The sequence below is a fragment of the Vombatus ursinus genome, unplaced genomic scaffold (genome assembly GCF_900497805.2).
Source record: "Vombatus ursinus unplaced genomic scaffold, bare-nosed wombat genome assembly UNPS02014837.1, whole genome shotgun sequence".
Lineage (NCBI taxonomy): Eukaryota > Metazoa > Chordata > Mammalia > Diprotodontia > Vombatidae > Vombatus > Vombatus ursinus.
The window spans coordinates 10,416,274-10,429,436 of NW_020954615.1; positions in this window are offsets into that span (position 1 = coordinate 10,416,274).

The window sequence follows — 13,163 nt, forward strand, 5'->3', positions numbered from 1 at the left end:
TGCCTGCTGTTTTGAGCACATATTAGTATGACTCATGTTCCACTGTATTGACTAGAATTTGCAATGGGAAGATTACTTGCATTGTAGAATATGACTTTATGACTTTGCATTACACATTAGTGACACTTCATTTTTTATATCATTGTCATTGATCTTAGCTGGAAGAATAAAACACATGGCGTGTGTGTTATAATAATAGGAACCAGGCCCAGGACTGTGCAATTGTCCTAATCTATTGTTAATTTTTTTTAATCATTAAAGAATATATTAAACAACACCATCTTGAAAAATACTGGTAAATGGCTGCAAATATGTGAATTGGAATGAAGGGGTACTATAGGAAACATTCTTGCATTCTCTTACTTTTCATTTGTGACAAAGTGAAATAAGTCTTATACTCCTAGTTATGTCTGAGGGAGGGAACTTCCATGGGGCCAGAGAGCTGCTCATTTCAGGTAGGTACAAAAGCCACTTAATTTCCAGGCTGCTTGTTCAACTTCATAGTGGTCTAACTGACCATTCAATATCAGACACAGGGATTTCCCAATGTACTCCCTTGTTCTTGATGAATACAACACCATTTTCCTTTTTATTCTTAGACTTACAAAGTTCTAAAATGTGCCCTCTTTCCCTCAAAAAAGTGGCTGTCCTCTTAAGCCTTTCCTGGCAATGCCACTAACACTAAATCACTGCTTGAAATCACTGCAGCCAGCAACCTCAGAGCATCTCAGCTTGTGCAAAGCTCAGCTTATGCAACTGCACACAGGGGGTTGGCAATGGTATTTTTTCAGTGCTATCTTTTTGGGGACATCACTTGTGATGACAGCAAAAGTATAAGAGGGAACAAATAAGTCAGTTACGATAAAATTTAGGTTCACGTGGAATGTTAGGGGTGCTATAAGTAGACCCCAGAATGAAAAACAATTAATTTAATTGATTGGGTACCAAAACAGCAGCTTGGGATAAGGTGGTATTGATTCCTGGAACAGAGGAATTTCAAGCCAGTAGAATGGGGCATGCTACTTACAGTAAGCTGGGCATGTGGCCACAATGGTCAAACCACTTGGCAAACACTCCCAGAACAAGAAATCATTTGCTTTTGCTTTCCTCTCTAAACAATATATAGATATACTGCTCTACAGGTTACTGGGTGTGTGTCCCTTAACCTTCTAGGGAGGTTTCATCTCTCCAATTAGGGCAGCCAAAGGAAATGCAAGAGTACCTATTAAAAGTCTTCTCCAAAGGACAGATTTCTATTTTGCATCATGGCAAAAAGCCAGACAATGCTAGCAGGTTGGTTTCAGGTGGGCCTCATAGGGTATTTATGCTTTCCAGTTTCCCAAAGCTATGTAAGCTCAGAAACAATTTATTGCCATTGATATTGTTGTAATTATTGTTGTTATTGTCATTGACGGTATTGTTATTCTTACTGTTATCATTGTAGATGTAGTGATTGTTTTTGTTGTTGGTATTTCTGCTATCATTGTTTTATTGTTATTATTTCCGTTGCTGTGATACAAAAAGTTTGAGAGACACAATTTCTGAGTAATTAATCATTTTATTAATCATGGTAGCAGATAATAAAAGTGGTCAGTGGCACTCTGGAATGCCAAGACCTTTTATGTAACCCACTAAATGCTTATATGCCTCAGAAGAATGGGTTTTCCTAAGGGTGACTATCAGCTCTTATTGGTGAGCTATTAATTGGTTAAGAATTGATGAGAAAAAAGATGAATATTATAATGAGAGATTGGCTTATTCCAATGAGGGGCTGGGGGATGTGACTGATTACTCAGTCTTGGACAAAGAGTTGTTGTCTTTTATCCAGGCTACCCCTACCCAGGGCAACTAGAAAAAGAGGACCTCTACTGGCACCTGGCTGAGTGAAACATCTTGAGCTGGAATTAACCTCAGATTAAATTCTTTGTAAGATTTTCTAGTTGGGTGGGGTGTCCCACCCAGGAAAGAAAAGGTGGACCCCAGGGATTGGAGCAATCTCATTCATCAACAATGTCCTTCAAAGAGTGAACAACTTATAGACTTCTGAAAAAAGTCTGGGCTTAATTCAATAATTGATTACTAACATGAGAGAAATAATTATTTCTCTCATTATTCTTGATTTTGTCATCATTATAATTACTGCAGTTTCCCTTCCTCTAGTTATGGTCTAGTTTCATATGACTGGTTTAATCTTATAAAACTAGTGATAAAGTATTCAAAGTCAGAATAACCCTTTGGCCATTTATAAAGGAAGAAATGTCTGGCTAGAAAATCACAAGAATTGGCAAGATTGTGAAATGGAAAGAATATGAATGTTAATGTCAAAATATCTACATACTGATACCGTACCTAATAGTTGTGAATAAGGGAGGCCATTCAAATGAAGGGCAGGACCAGCTGACTTCTAAGGTTCCTTGAAGTTCTAAGTGTGTGATCTTGTAAATAAATTAAGGAATTAATAACTAATTAGGTAGATAAATAGGTAGATAGATGAATATATGAACACATGGAGAAAGAAATAAGCAAATAGATAAACAAGTAAATAAATAAATATGTTTATTATGTGCTTAGCAAGTGTTAGGTACTAGGCTACATACTCAAATTCTAAAGACAAAAATGATACAATCCCTGTCTAGAAAAGTTTACTTTCCAATAAATGGAAACAACCTGGGTTGATGGGGAAGTGTCCAAAGTGGCTCAATGGAAAGCAAATGAAACATGGGAGGGTGGTCAGGTGTTAGTTCTGATCTGTATTCAAATAGGAATAGTTGACTAGTTGAGTTTGCACTTTGTCTCTTGCTTTGTGCAACATCACTTTTCTAGCACACTGGTTTGTTTAAGTTCTCTACATGATTAGGAATAATAGTCATGATACAATCAAGACAGCTAATGGTACAGTGGAAAGAGTGATAGACCTGGAGTAGGGAAGATTTGAGTTCAAATCTGACCTCAGCCATTTACTAGCTATGTGATCCTGGACAAATACTCAATGATCTATTGTGAACACATTCCCCCTTCCTTGGTTTCCTTTCTCTCAATTTTCTTTCATGTTTTGTTACTGCCTGAAACCTACCTTTCCTTTGAAGACACCAGATCTTGACATTCTCATTATATATCTCTGTTCCTCTCACGCTTCCTGACATCCAGGCCCAGAAGGAAGAGTTGGCATTTTCAACCCATTGTCCTTTTTCTATCCTCCCTCTGTCACTGTCATCTAGCAGTCAATTCTACTCCTTTAAAGTTAACTCCATCATTTTTACTCTCACTTGTTCACCTCTGGATCACTGTACTTCCTCTTCAGTAATTTCAGATCCTGAGTCAGTGTCCTCTTTTCCCATATAATCCATAATTCCTTTTAATGTCCTTGTATCCCATTTCCTCAGCCTCCTCATTGTCCTTTACTTTTATTTCAATAACGCACAAGAATTGTTGGACTTTCAACAAAGGTTCTTTCAACAAAATCTCTCTAGCTATCAGCATTCCACTTTTCTAAGAGATGGTGGATACTGAAAAATAGTAGGACCAGCCTCTATTTTATAATCTGTAAAATAAGGACAACTGTTTCATAGTCCAGGCAAGTTTTACATGTAATAAATATGCAACAATTGTCTACATCTTTATAATCCCATAATTGACTGAAAGTTCTAAGAAAAGCAAAATCCTATGATGCTTATTTTATTGACTCTTAGAAAGCTTATGTTGTAATAAAGTTTATCTTAAAAATGTTTCTCATGCATCTGTCAAATGTATAGATCTTTTGAAAAGAGTCATGATGGACATAATTTTTAAAGACTCTTCTTTGATAATTAACATCCAATGAGGAATCAGACTTGGAGATATTTGCACATAAAAGTATTCATCACTGTTATGGAAGATTCGGCACAGTATAAGTTGAAGAGAGATCCCTTTTAGATTATGATATGCCCAAGATATTCCTGTTTATAGAAGGTACCGACTGATGTCATTACATTTCAGAAATTTCAGAGAATGCTAATGAGATCTATAATGACTCAAAAGAGTTTAGTCTACTTATCCATATGACAGAAATGAAGTGAAAGAAGAATACCTATTATTTAGATCAGTGGTGTCAGATAAATAGAAATAAATCCCAGCAGGTCACATATTGACTTAGAAAACTACAAACCAACATTATCTATATTGTATTGTCTTTTTATGTGTTTTGTTAAACATTTACCAAATAAATTTTTATCTGTTTCAGCCACACTTGGAAGTTTGCTATGTTGTGAGTTTTACACATCTGTTGTAAACTAGAATAACAGAATCAGATGGCCAGAACAAAAAAAGTGATCTCAAAAGAAAAGGAGACTGAGCACACGAAAAAAGGAAAATAGGGAAAGAAAACAAAGATTTTGCTTGGAATAAGCTCTAGTCTCATACTAAGTTAGTACTGTACTTTGAAAAAAAATAAGATATTTAATTTTTTTTCTTGTTTAGGAATCAGCTTTTTAGCTTTTATTAATATAAAGTTATTTTGAAAAGGACAGGCAGAAATAGGATTTTATGACTGGTTGGATTGAGGGGTGAAAAGAGAGAGAATAAAAACATTCTGTAACTTCAAACTATTGTGCCACACAGAGGAATATGAACATAAGAAAGGATACTTCAATTTTTTTTTTCTCTTGGGGGGAAGAGTTCAATTTCAGCCATACTGAAGTTGCCGTGACAGTAGAATATTCTAAGGCAAATAGTGAGGAAATCATTAGAGACATAAGATTGTAGATGAGGTAAGAGGTCAGGCCAGTACATTGTCTCTACTCATCTACACAATCAATCATTCATCTCATATTTGCACTATTGCTACTTAGCTTTTTCAGAACAAGCATCTTACTTTTTTTCCATTGCAAGAGAACTGTTGTTTTTCAGTCCTTCAACCAGAGAGTGAGTCATCTAACTGTTCTACATTGAGTGGTCAATCATCCTGGGCTTCAGAGATGAAATTCCCAGACCTGACCTAGCCAGATCATAACAGGATTAGTATATTATATTCTAGGCACAAAGTCAACAAATCAACAAATATTTTTAAGTATTTACTAAGGCGCAGGTACTGTGCTAAACTCTGGGAATGCCAATACTAGCAGAAAAAAAGACAATTTTTGCTCTTGTAGAACTTAACCTCTGATGGTGAATAAATAACACATAAAATAAATGCAAAAAAAAATGAAGGGGAGAGATGGGAATGAAAAAATAAAGTAAGAGACTCATTAGGTCACATTTGAAAAAACATTGGGACAGTCAGGAGAGGAGAATGAGAAGGAATGAAGTCATGGCTGAAGACCACATATTTTTTTCATCTTTTTATTATTAATTTATTTTGATTTATCAACAATCACTTCCATAAGCTTTTTTTTTTGTGAGGCAATTGGGGTTAAGTGACTTGCCCAGGGTCACACAGCTAGTGAGTGTTATGTGTCTGAGGTCATATTTGAACTCAGGTCCTCCTGACTTCAGGGCCGGTGCTCTATCCACTGTGCCACATAGCTGCCCATCATAAGTTTTTGAGTTTTAAATTTTTCTCCACCTCCTTTCCTATTTCCTTCCCCAAGATGGCATACAATCTGATATAGGCTATACATATACATTTCTATTAAACACATTGTCAGATTAGTGATGTTGTAAGTAAGAATTAGAACCAATAGGAGGAACCACCAGAAAAAGGAAACAAAACACAATGGAAGAAAAAAAAATAGTAAATAATATGCTTCAATCTACATTCAAACTCCACAATTCTTTCTTTGGATGTGAATAGCATTTTCCATCATGAGGCCTTTGGAGATGTCTTAGATCCTTGTATTGCTAAGAGGGGTTAAGTCTATCAATATTAGTCATCGCACAATGTGGCTGTTACTGTGTATAATGTTCTGGTTCTGCTCACTTCACTGAGCATCAAACCATTAAAGTCTTTCCAGGTTTTCCTGAAGTCTGCCTGTTCATCATTTCTTATAGCACAATAATATTCCATTACATTCATGTACCCCATTCACAGTTCTGATTACTATCTGTGTCTTTCTCTCTATTCTTTTCATCCCCTGTTTATGCTTTTCTTTCTCCTTTCTCCTTTTCCCTCCTCACTAGTGTTTTGCTTTTGACCAACACCTCCTTCAGTCCCACCTCCCTTCTATTAGCCCCCTCCCTTTTCTTCCCCTTTACCCTTACTATTTCTTCCCTCCTTTCTATCCCCCCTCCCTTTTCTTTCCCCTTTTCTCTCCTACTGCCTAATAGGGCAAGTTAGATTTCTGTACCTAACTGATTATGTTATTCCTTTCTTGAGCCAAATCTGATGAGAGTAAGGTTCAAACAATGCTCATCTCCCTCCCTTCTTTCCCTCTGCCATAATAGGTTTTTGTGCCTTTTCCTGTAATACAATTTACCCTTGTCTGTCTCCTCCTTTCCTTCTCTCTCATTACATGTTCTTAGTTAGATCAGATTAATACACTTACTTGGATCCATTTAACCCACTTGATTAGATTTTTTTTTAGCATTACATCAAAGTCAACTTACACCGACCCCCTTTATGTATACCCCCTTTAACATGGTGTAAAAACAATACAGTTCTCAAGAGTTACAAGTGTCATCTTCCTTTTTAGGGATCTAAACAGTTTGCCCTTATTAATAACATGTTGCTTCTTTCTGTCCCATATACTTTTTTATGTCTCTCTTGAGTCTTGTATTTGAAGATCATATTTTCTGTTGAGCTCTAGTCTTTTTATTAGGAAGGTTTGGAAGTCCCCTCTTTAATTGAATATCCATCTCCTCCCCTGAAAGATCGTGCTCATTTTCACTGGGTAGTTGATCCTTAGTTGTAATCCAAGCTCTTTTGCCTTCTGGAATTTCATTATTCCACACCCTATGGTCTTTTAATGTAGAAGATGCAAGGTCCAGTGTAATCCTGCCTGTGGTTCTATGATATTTAAATTGTTTCTTTCTGGCTGCTCACAGTATTTTCTCTTTGACCAGGTAATTTTGGAATTTCGTTACTATATTCTTTGGCATTTTGATTTTGGGATCTCTTTCAGGAGGTGATCTGTGGATTCTTTCTATGGCTATTTTACCCTCTGGTTCTTGGACCTTAGGGCAGTTTTCCTTTATGATTTCCTGAAAGATACTGTCCAGGCTCTTTTTTTCATCATGATTTTTAGGTAGACCAATAATTTTTAAATTGTCCCTCCTGGATCAATTTTCCAAGTCAGTTGTTTTACCAATGAGGTATTCTACGTTTTCATCTATTTTTTTCATTCTTTTGTTTTATTTGACTTATTCTTGCTCTCTCAGAGTCATTAGCTTCCATTTGCCCACTTCTAATTTTTAACAAGTTGTTTTCTTCTATTAGATTTTGTATGTCCTCCCCCATTTGGCCAATTGTATTTTGTAGGGACTTATTTTCTTCAGTGTACTTTTTTTCTAGTTGGCCAACTGTATTTTTAAGGACTTTTTTTTCTTTTGGCTCATGGTGCTTGTTTATTTCCTGGCCTTTAAAGAGATCGAGTTCTCTTGCTGGGGAGCAGAGGGCACTGCCCCAAGCTTCTTGTGTGGGGAGCCTAGGGCCTGGTCACTGGCTTTGTGTGCTAGGGCCTCCATTGCTGGCAGTTGGAGACTGTAGGGTTCTGACAGCTTACCTGGTCTGGAATCAGCAACACTGGAACTCTAGAGGTAGGACTGGATAGTCTGGCCCCTGGAGGTTGCCTGCTTTTCCTTTCCTTTTGCTTTCTTCAGTTTCTTTCAGATGAATGTTGCAGGATGTTTATCCACCTGGGGCCCCTTGGAGCACTTCACAGAGTTTTGCTGAGGCACTGGGAGGCTGCTGAGATTGCCAAGGCACCTGGTGGTTTTCTTAGCTGGTTTCCACCAGTTCCCTGCCCTCACTGAGGCTCTTGGGGGTCCAGGTATTGGTGTTTGCCTGCTCCACCACATGGGTTTCAGGGTCTCCTCCTGGTGTGCTGAAGTGGGACTTTCCATTAGCTTGCTGGGATGCCCCCTGTTCTGTACTGCTCCCCTTCCCCCAGGGAAAGAGGGGCCTTACTCATTAATCCCTCAAGCTACTTGACTGCATTACCCCATCTTTCTTCTGGTTCAGCTGTTCCAGGGTTTTTCCTGGGGTGATATTTTCTGGACACTCAGAGGTTAATAAGGGAGGGTGAGAGCGACTTACTTCTTATTCTGCCATCTTTGAAGACCACATTTTAAGGAAAAAAAGTATTGACAAGCTGGAGAGATTCAAAGGAGGGCAAAGAGGTGGTCAAAAACAAAGAAATAAACAAACAAACTCCAGTTCATTTAATCTGAAGATGAGTGAAGGGGCTGAGAATTTTTCACCTGGTGAAGCAAGACATGAGAGAACATGGTAGCTGTATTCAAGTATGTAAATGTTTGCTATGTGGAAGAGAGATTAAACTTATTCACTTTGTACTCATGTCAGTGTCATCAAACATTTGTTAAGTTCTTTCTTTTTATCAGAAACTAGGCTAAGTCCTCCAATACAAAGGGAGGCACAAAGCTCACATTCTAATGGGAAGATAATGGGTAAACTATGTACATACAAAATACATACAGCATAAATTGGAGATAATCTCAGAGGGATGGGATGACCAGTAGGAGGAACTGGAAAATACTTCCTGATGAAGATGAAATTTGAGATGGATCTTTATGAAGCAAAGGAATCCAATGGGTGGAGATGAAGGAGGAAAGCGTTCCAGTTATGCAGAATAGCCAGAGGAGACTAGAGATAGACCACCATGATATGCAAGGAACTGGGAAACTATTGTCACTGGATCATATAAATGTGTAAAGGGGATGAAGACCAGAAAACTACGGAAGGACCAGGTTATAAAGGACTTTAAACATCAAAAAGAGAACATCATATTTTATTTTGGAGGCATTTGGCAGACATTGTAATTTATTTAGGGAGAGGAGCAAGTTACAGAAAATGCTACATAATCAGAAAGTCACTTTGGCAGCTAAGTAGAAGATTGCACTTAAAATTAAAGACTGAACACAGAATTCAGTTTGTTTCTCCCCAAATTTTGCCATCTTCTGAATTTCCCTATTAATGCTCAGGGCATCACAATCTTCCAAATCAGTCAGACTCACAAAATTGGTGGTTGAATTCAAGACATCCATGATGCAGTTTATGGTGTGAGATTGGCAGTCAGGAAAAATTAGGGCTAAATAAATAGATTTGAGAAACATTTGGATAGAAATGTTATTTGAGAGCATGGAAACTTACCAGATGAGATAGTGCAAAAGACTAGTATAGAGGGCCATGGGCAAAACTTTGGAAGGATACTTAGGTTATCCTAGATAAAGATCCAGCAAAGTGTGATAATCAGAAGCAATCAGACAAATAGATGAAAACCAGGAAATACAAGTGTAAAGAAAACTTTGAGAGACAATAGCATTTCATGGCTGACAATGGCTAAGACTCTAGAGAGGTCAAAAAGAAAAGGATTTAGAAAAGACCAGACTCAGGGAAATAGATTGAATAATGTAACTAATTGCAAAGTAAGTAATATAAATAAAATGTCAGAAGAGAAAACACATTTCTTAGGAATTAGAGCTCTTCAAAAGGGGACTAATGAAGGGGGTATTGGGTTCCCTCTCATTTAAATTCTTCAAAGGCTTCATGGCCATAAATCAGTGTTTCCATCAAGGGCTATACTAGTAAGGTGCAGATTGGACCAGATGGTCTCAGAAGTCCCTTCCATTACTGAGATAGATGATTCTGAGACTGATATAGGGAAAGGTATCATGTGGAATCCTAAGCCTGAATCTGCAAGCAACATAATTAGAAAGAAACATCTATGTGTGTGCGAGTGTAGCAGGAAAAGGGGAGTCTGACTGGGTGTGGGGACCTGGTACTCCTGGGGCAGCAAACAAGCAGCAACTGGTTGCTACAAGAACTACTTTTTGACAGTAGAATACTGGCCTTTTTGAAGGGATTGGGGTCCAATACACAACTGTCTAATCTCCTGACTAGATACAAATAAGTTAATAGTAATAATCAATAAAAATAAGAAAACTAACATTTAATTACTTAATATTTGCTAAATATTTTTATTTTATTATCTCATTTGACTCTCCCTAAAACATTGTGAATTTGGTAGTATTATAATCCCCCTTTTACAAATGAGGAAACTGAGGTTCTGAGGGGTTAACTGACTAACCCTGGGTCACACAGCTATCAAGTGTCTGAGACAAGAGTTGAATTCATCTTCTTACATTCAATACATTATCCACCATGCCACCTAGATAGTGCAAAATTGAGATAATTGGTTTTGTGTGCTTGGGATTAGATTGAATGGGACTGGTATTTTTCATTCATTTATTTCAGTTTTTTTTATCATCTAAGATAAAATAAATTCTAATAAAATTATATAAAAACAGCTTTAAATGATTTCAATGTATCTTTTTTTTCCTTCTGAAATCATCTGGAAAAAAATGTTCTTCCTGGGATTTAGTTTCCTTATGAGTAAAATGAGCAATTGTTAAAGAAAATGAGGAAATCATACAAAAATAGTCATAAAAAATGCAGTTATATTATTCAGAATTAAAGTCTCCTATTATATTTAAATGGAAGTTAAAATTAAAAAAAAAACCTATATCCTGAGTGAAAGTTGCTTGCTCCTAAAGATCTAAAAGCACTTTACAAAGCCAATTGTACTAGGTTCCTTTCTCAGAGAAGCTATAAAAAAGAAATACAGAAATACCATGGTATAGAGGAGATCCCCATCTATATAAGGAAGGGTTTGGACTAGATGGTGGCTATATTCCTTCTATCCCCATATCTATGATGCTATGATTTCAAGTCAACATTCTCAAATATGAACATATTTTTAGGCTCACGTGTATTCAAAAACTTCAGGCAAATTTCCAATGGGCTCCTGCAACAAAGGGTGACATACACACACACACAACATATATACAGATACATGCACATACATACACATATATGCACTTGCATGTGTGTACATGTATGTATACATATATGTGTACATACATATATTCCATACCATTATGCATGTATACGTCTCGTATGCATGCATACATATGCATATGTATACACATATTCGTATGTATATATGCATGTATATCCGAATGTGTATACACATACACACATTTTTTCAATTGCCCCATTGTGAATTGAGCAATCAAGAATTCAACAAAATAAAGTCTCAATCAAGAATTCAAAAAATAAAACCTGATAACTAGGATATGCATTTACAAAGCTCTTGTGTGTATAATCTGTCCAATGGGTTCCAGAAAATATGAAGGCACTAAAATTTATTCTGAATCAGATAAATACCAAAGCCTTTGAATCAACTCTCCCAAATTCCATTCACTTTAACAAATAGGATGCTCAGATTGTGCTACTATGCTGTTTTATTTGTTTGGGGTGTGTTTGTGTGTGTGTTTGTGTGTGTGTGTGTGTGTGTGTGTGTGTGTTTTAGGGCTATAGTAATACACTGAGTGTTAAACTTGAAGGATCAGCTTTTTTTTTTAATTCAATACAGTTCATTACCCCAACTTGTATGCTTTCTTCCATGATTGTCAGGGTCTGTCTGGAGAATTTTCATTTACTTCCTAGTAGTTTTCCAATGATATCAGCAACTGTTGTTAATGTCTGAATTCAGAGATGATGATAGACTGACTTTAATACCAAATGCCAGATTCAATGTTTTACAACAAGCCTAGTAGAAAAAAATACAACATAACTGATAAAATCTCCTCAATGACTCTAGTAAAGTGACTGTCAGGATCTCTGAGTGATCTCTTTGCCACAGACACTGTCAAAGCTTGGGCTTAATCTCCTCCAGACTCTGAATATACCTGTGGGGTAGTGTGACAGACTTTTGGTGACATGATTTGTGCCTTTTCTTCTTACTGAACCATGTTATTAAAAAAAAAAAAACTCTTAAAAAGTTAATTAAGTCTGGCTGAAGAATTGATATCAATGGAAAATTGTAGGTGAAAGCACATAAGTGTGGGGTGGGGAACACAAGTGAGCTATTGCTTTATAAATACATCTCCAGATTGTCAGGGCTACCCTATTCCTCAATAAAGAGTAGCCACCATCCAGGGACTTCACTTTTTAATGAAGGTGGATAATCACCCCTACATACAAGAATGTGTGCTACAAAGTTAACATGGAAAAAAGATTAAATCAAGGTAGGTTGTGGTCATAGGATCAGATGTTTATATGTAGAAACAAACCCAGAAGCCATCCAGTACAACCTAATCATTCTAAATATGAGAGAAGTGATTCTTCTAAAGGCACAGATAGAATGTCAGAGCTACGATTTAAACTGAAGTCCTGTGACTCTATCCTCTGTATCAGTACTTAGAGGAAATGAGGTGGCCATTGGATAGAGCACTGGGCTTGTAGTCAGGAAGACTTGAGTTCAAATTCAGTCTCAGAAACTGATTAGCTGTGACCCTACACAAGTAACTTAAACTCTACCACAATTTGCTCAACTCTATAATGGGGATAATGATAGCTCCTAACTAGCCCTCTGGGTTGTGATGATGACATGACATAATATTTGTGAAGTGCTCAGCATGGTGTCTGACATGTAGCAGGTGCTTAATAAAAATTTATTTCTTTACTTTATTCATGATTAAAATTAATTCCCTCTTCCCTCTCTTAGAAATCTTATTAGACCTCAAATACCTATTCAAAGACCCATCATACCCAAGGACTTTTCTTATCCCTCCCAATATATTTGCCACTCCCCAGGTGAGTTTGTATTTATTTCTTTATATACAAACATGCATACATATGCATACATGCATATATATGTATGTATACGAATATACATATGTATGTGCATATCTTATCTGCCCACATTTAATGTTAGCTACTTTAGAATATAGATTATTTTATTTTGTCTTGGTATCCCTGGTACCTATAGAGATGTCTGAAAACAGTAGAAACATAATAAATGCCTCTTGGTGGATTAATTGGCTATGCATTTTTGTTGACTTGTTTCAGCAAAAAAGATTCTTGAAGATAAAAACCTTTTTTATCTTTTCTTCCTGGTGCCCAGTACAAGGATGTAATTAATATTTGCTGTTTAATTGACTGATGCATTAGATATACTACTACTACTACTACTACTACTACTACTACTACTACTACTACTACTACTACT